We start from the raw sequence: 6,340 nt of genomic DNA, 5'->3' as shown, positions 1-6,340 counted from the left end.
CCTGAAATTGCTTCAGAGCCATAAAGGTGAACTGCATGTCTTTGTAACACGCCCCTTTCCACCACAACTGGGTTTCTGTCAAGGAGGTCAGTTTTAGAAAACACCTCAAGATGGTAAAGATGGGGGCTGATTGCCAGGGCAGTCAACCACATGATTAGTGGGCTGGAACTTTCAGTCCCACCCCCCTGACCTCCAGGGCGGGAAAGAGGGACTGGAGGTTGAGTCAGTCCTCAATGGCCAATGATTTAATCAATTAAGCCTGTGTAATGAAGCCTCCATTAAAAACCCAAAAGGAGGGGCTTTGGAGACTTTCCAAGTTGGGGAAACAGAACCCTTCCACTTGTCACTGTGCCAGCCCCCAAACTTCACAAGGCCATAAGTTTCTTTGTTCAGGACCTTACCCAGTGTATCTCTTCACCTGGCTGTTGATTTGTCTCCTTTAATATCCTTTGTAATAAACCAGTAATCTACTGAGTAAACAGATTTTCTGAATTCTGTGAGCCAGCAGAGTAATCAAACCCCAGGAGAGGGTCGTGGGAACCTCTGACTTATGGCCAATAGATCAGAAGCACAGACAACTTGGGCTTTCGAATGACATCTGAAGTAGAGGGCAGTCTTGCGGGATTGCACCCTTGACCTGAGGAATCTGATACTATCTACCCTGAGATAGCATCAGAATCAAATTGTAGGACACCCAGTTGGTGTTGGAGAATTGCTTGGTGGTGTGGGAAGTTCCCTCCCCACACAGTGAAATTGGGTATGCAGAATTTACAGGGGCTATGAAAGATAAGCCTGCTGGGAACACTTTTGTACATGTACACACACTTCTGTTGGTTATAAACCAAGAAGTGGAATTTCTGAGTCATAGAATATGAACATTTTCAACTTCAGTAGACACTGCCAAGTTGTTTTCAAAATGGCTGTAACAATTTATACTCCAGCCAGTAGTGCGGGAGAGTCTATTTCACATCCACATCGACACTCGGTACTGTTGGTCTTTGAAACATTAACCATTCAGCCGATCTGTAATGGTATCTCATGGTGGTTTTAATTTGCATTTTTCCTGATTGCTAATGAGGCTTAGCACATTTTCATGTTTATTAGCCATTTGGATATCCTCTTTTGTAAATGTCTGTCTCTTACCATTTTTTCTCACAGTTTTCTGTCTTCTCACTGCAAAAAGGAACATTTAGTTGTATATGCTACAAATACCATCTCCACCTCTGCTAGCCTTTCTATCCTCATTCTCTCCCCCCCTCCCCCCCCTCCCTTGCTCTCTTCACCTGGTAACAAATTGCACACTGTTCTACACCTCGTCCTTTAATGTACACCTCGTCCTTTAATGTAAACCCCGGATATCTTTCCATTGTTAGTACATAAAGAGCTCCTCCCCCTTTATATAGCTACGTTGTATTCTGATATATGAATTTACCATAATTCATTTTAACTTACTTGGATCCTATTGACAGACGTCGAAGTTGTTTCTACTAGTTTGCTATTGCAAACAATGTTTTGATAAATAATCTTATCCTAATATTTTTACACATATTTAAGTACTTCTGTAGAATAGGAAGCAGCATTGCCGGTCAGAGAGCAGAGGCATTTGTCATTTTGATAATTACTGTCAAATGGCTCTCCATAGAGGCTGCCCTTCTTACCTGAGCACCTGTTTCTGCACAGTCTCATTTGTGTGGTTCTGTCGGACTTAAATTTTTAAAAATCTAATAGGCAATAAAATGGTGCCTCAATGTAGATTAAAAGAAAAAAAGCGTTATTGAGGTACGATTGACATAAAACAAAGTGCGCACATTTAAAGTGTACAATTTGATGTTTTGACATATGTATACATTTGTGAAACCATTATCTCAATCGAGGTAATGAACATATTATCCCCCAAAGTTTCTTCCTGTTCCTTTGTATTCCCTTCCTCTTCCCCTCTCCTTGCTAAACCTTTAACCAACGATCTATTTCCTGTCACTGTAGGTGAGTTAACGTTTTCTTATTTGTTCATCAGTTTATCTGTTGGACATTCAGATTGTTTCCAGGTGGTGGTGGTTTTTTTGTTTTTTACTGTTACAAAAGCTATTGGAGGCATTCATTACATGGACAAGTCATTGTATGGACATATATTTCCCCTTCTCTTGGGTAAATATCCAGGAGTGGAATGGCTGTATTACACCGTAGGTGAATAACTTTTTAAGAAACTGCCAAATTGTTTTCCAAAGTAGTGGTACTATTTTTTATTCCCTCCAGCAGAGTATGAGAGTTCCAATTTCTCCATTCTTAAACACTTAGTATGGTTAATCTTAATTTTGGCCATTTTAATAGGTGTGTTGTGGTATCTTGTGGTTTTAATTTACATTTCTCTAATGGCTAATGATGTTGATCATCTTTTCATGTACTGTTTTGCCACTCATCTTTTTTGGTGAAGTGTCTATTTGAATCTTTAACCCATTTTATTTTATTTATTTTATATTTTTAGAATTTTTTTAAAGATTGGCACCTGAGCTAACATCTGTTGCCAATCTTCTATTTTTTTTCTTCTTCTTCTCCCCAAAGCCCCCCAGTGTATAGTTGTATATTCTAGTTGTAGGTCCTTCTGGCTCTGCTATGTGGGACGCCACCCCAGTATAGCCTGATGAGCGGTACTAGGTCTATGCCCAGGATCTGAACTGATGAACTGATGAAACTCTGGGCCACTGAAGCAGAGCGTGTGAACTTAACCAGTGGGCCATGGGGCCGGGCCCCTCTTTTTGAGGAAGATTAGCCTTGAGCTAACATCTGCCGCCAATCTTCCTCTTTTTGCTGAGGAAGACTGGCCCTGATGTAACATCTGTGCCCATCTTCCTCTATTTTATGTGGGACGCCTGCCACAGCATGCCTCGTATCATTCTTCCCAGAGGAGCAAGCTGATTTACTACTTTCAGTACTGACTTCTCTGCCATTTTTCTGTAGAAATACTGGTTTACTGTATGGAGTTTCCAATGTTTACCTATAACTGATTAAAATGGGCAGAGCATGGCGTATTCCACTTATTTCCGGGTGAATTCTTCACATTTCCTGGCTTTTGGAAGTTCTCCTTCCATAAATCTTCTACGACTATGTATCCTTGTAAACCCCAGTCATATAATTTCTCCCCACTGACCTGGACAAATATGATGGCTTATTGTGGATAATAAAGAGAGGCAGCCAGTCCTATGAAACCAGGTGTGTACACCAGCTGCTTTATTTTTGGACCTCTAGCCACAAGGAGTCCAACAATGCCAGCAAAACCAATAGCATCAAGTCTTGGAAAAAATCCAAGAGGTGCATTTTGGAGATACTCGTAGCCGTCTAACCCCCAGGGAACCAAACTTTGCATCTTGGGCTTCGTTTGGGAGTACATTTCTTATATATGGCTTGCAATGATGTTGGAGATGTGAGATGCTTTCTTCAAGTTGGGTCCTTGGCTCCGCCACATATTTAGATTGACCCTCAGGAGCAGAGTACAGTTAACTCATTAACCTTCACGGAAGTTTTGTGAGGTGAGTCCTTTTTCAGTGATGCATAGACTTTGAAGGTGAGCAGACCCAGGCTGGCCAGCCCCAGAGACCTCTAAATTACCTCGAACATGCTGCTGGCAGCAGTGGTTCCGGCAGGCTCGCCCTGCTCTTTTCATTCTTTTAACAGCATCTTGTAAACAGCAGGAGTATTTAATTTTGGTGAAGTCTAATTTACCAATTTTTTCTTATGTATTATGCTTTCAATGTTATACTTAAGTTTTTGCCTAACCCAAGGTCACAAAGATTTTCTTCTATCATTTCCTTTAGACATGATAGTTTAGATTTTACGTTTAGTTCTATGATTGATTTTGAGCTAATTTGAGGCACATATCCAAGTTCTTTTTTTTTTTTTTTAACATATGGATATCCAAGTGTTTCAAGATCATTTGTTGAAAAGAGTATCCTTTGTTCAACGCATTGGCTTGGCATGTTGTTTTAAAAAAAAAAAAATTGGGTCATACATGTGAGTTTTTATGAACTCTTCTGTTCCATTATCTATTTGTCTATATGTCAATATTATGCTGTTTTGATTACTGTAGCTTCATGGTAAGTCTTGAAATTAGATGGTGTTAGCTCTTAAACTTTGTTCTTCAAAGTTGTTCTCACTACTCTGAGTCCTTTGCATGAAATTTACAATCAGTTTGAACACTTCTACAAAAAAAGGCAGCTGAGATTTAGATTGGGATCGATTGTGTTGAGTCTGCATTGAAAGCTCATGTTGGTGCTTTTACCCTTTTGCTGATAATCTTTGGACCTTAAGACACTGAGTCCATTTACATCCCACCTGACTTACGTGCACTTGCTGCCAAATATTTTAGTTCTACATGTATTTTAAACCCTACAAGACGTTGCTGTTATTGTTTTGTGTTCATTTAGATTTACCGTGGTTTTGTTTTTGGTTTTTTTTGAGGAAGATTAGCACTGAGCTAACATCTGCTGCCAATTCTCCTCTTTTTGCTGAGGAAGAGTGGCCCTGAGCTAACATCTGTGCCCATCTTCCACTACTTTATGTGTGGGATGCCTGCCACAGCATGGCTTCGTAAGTGGTATATAGGTCCATGCCTGTGATCTGAACCAGTGAACCCCAGGCCACGGAAGTGGAGTATGTGAACTTAACTGCCGTGCCACCAGGCTGGCCCCTAGATTTACTGTTTCTGTTCTTCCTTGTTCCTTCATTTCTGTGCTTCCACCTGGGATCAGTTTCTCTAGCCTGAAGATCACTCTTCAATGTTTCCTTTAGCGTAGTTGGCCAGTAACATTCTTAGTTTTTGTCTAAAAATTATTTTGCTTTCATTCTTGAAAGATAATTTCAGTAGTTATAGAATTCTAGGTTGGCAGTTATTTTCTTTCATAAGTTTGATAGCTTTCCATTATTCTCTGCTTTCTATCATTTAGGTTGAAAGGTTAGCTCTTAGTCTTCCGTTTGGAAAGCAGTAAGCCTTTTTCCTCTGGCTGCGTCTAGATTTTAGGATTTTCTCTTTGCCTTTGGTTCTCTGCAGTTATCCTATCTTGTCTCTAGGTAAGGGTTTCTTTTTATTTATTCTGCTTGTAGTTTATAAGGCTTCTCAAATTTGTAGATTATTGTCACGTACCGCATGATGAGATTTCAGTCAACAACGGACCGCACATACAACATGGTCTCATAAGATCAGTACCATATAACCTAGGTGTGTAGTTATATAGGTTATATATAGGTTTGTGTAAGTGCCCTCTGTGATGTTCACACAATGATGAAATCACCTAAGATGCATTTCCCAGAACATATTGCCATTGTTAAGTGACACATGACTGTAATGCCTTTTATCAGTTTTAGAGGATTCCCAGGTAATATCTTGTCAAAGTTCTACCCGATTTTCTCTTCTCCTTCTGGGACTACAATGAAACATATGAGACCTGTTCACTGTATCTTTTATTTCTCTTACCTCTCATTTGAATTTTCTATCCTTTGGCTCTCTGTGCTTCGATGTAGATATTTTCTTCAGGACTGTTGGTGTCCTGAAGCTTATGAGAACCTTTTATTAAATTTTGTGTGAAGGAAATTTGTGAGCTGATTGTTAAACCATTGATAACTCAAAATGGGGCATGATAGAAGTATTTATAGTGTTTGCCAATTTACCTGGTATAAATTAGGCATTCCTTTATTACTTTCTATTTGGTACATAGCATTAATATGCTAATCTGTATATCCAAAAGGTTAGGAACCAGATATGGTCTGGTTAAGTGAAAATTCTATTTAATGGAGATATTCTATGTTTACTACACATGGGTAATTTTTATTTATTTATTTATTTATTTATTTATTTATTTTTTGAGGAAGATTAGCCCTGAGCTAACATCTGCTGCCAATCCTTCTCTTTTTGCTGAGGAAGACTAGCCCTGAGCTAACATCAGTGCCCATCTTCCTCTACTTTACATGTGGGACGCCTACCACAGCATGGCTTGCCAAATGGTGCCATGTCTGCACCCGGGATCCGAACCGGTGAACCCCGGGCTGCCAAAGTGAAATGTGCGCACTTAACTGCTGTACCACCAGGCCGGCCCCAGGTGATTTTTTAAAGTAGTGAACACATAACTACAGACTATTATATTAAAATCAATGGCACATAATTTATCTTTCTTTGAGCTTGATTACGCATTATAATCCTGATGATTAACATCAACTATCATTGTACAAGCTGTAGCTAAAAAGGGTGTAGGAGACAGGGCTGAATGAGTTCTGATCTAATTACATGCCTGAATTTTTTAAATTCATAGAAAAGTTACTATTTCACCTTCTCATTTGTATCTTAAAAGAATAG

General features: G+C 39.4%; 1 pseudogene; it reads right to left on the bottom strand.

Annotated features, from left to right (window-relative positions):
- Positions 1–2,940: 2,940 nt before the first annotated feature.
- Positions 2,941–3,612, bottom strand: LOC103540831 (MICOS complex subunit MIC26 pseudogene; annotated as a pseudogene).
- Between the last annotated feature and the right edge of the window lie 2,728 nt (positions 3,613–6,340).

Source organism: Equus przewalskii, chromosome 1, assembly GCF_037783145.1.
Source record: "Equus przewalskii isolate Varuska chromosome 1, EquPr2, whole genome shotgun sequence".
In the NCBI taxonomy this organism is placed as follows: Eukaryota; Metazoa; Chordata; class Mammalia; order Perissodactyla; family Equidae; genus Equus; species Equus przewalskii.
The sequence above is the reverse complement of the archived record's forward strand: the minus strand, read 5'-3'. Positions and strand labels throughout refer to the sequence as shown.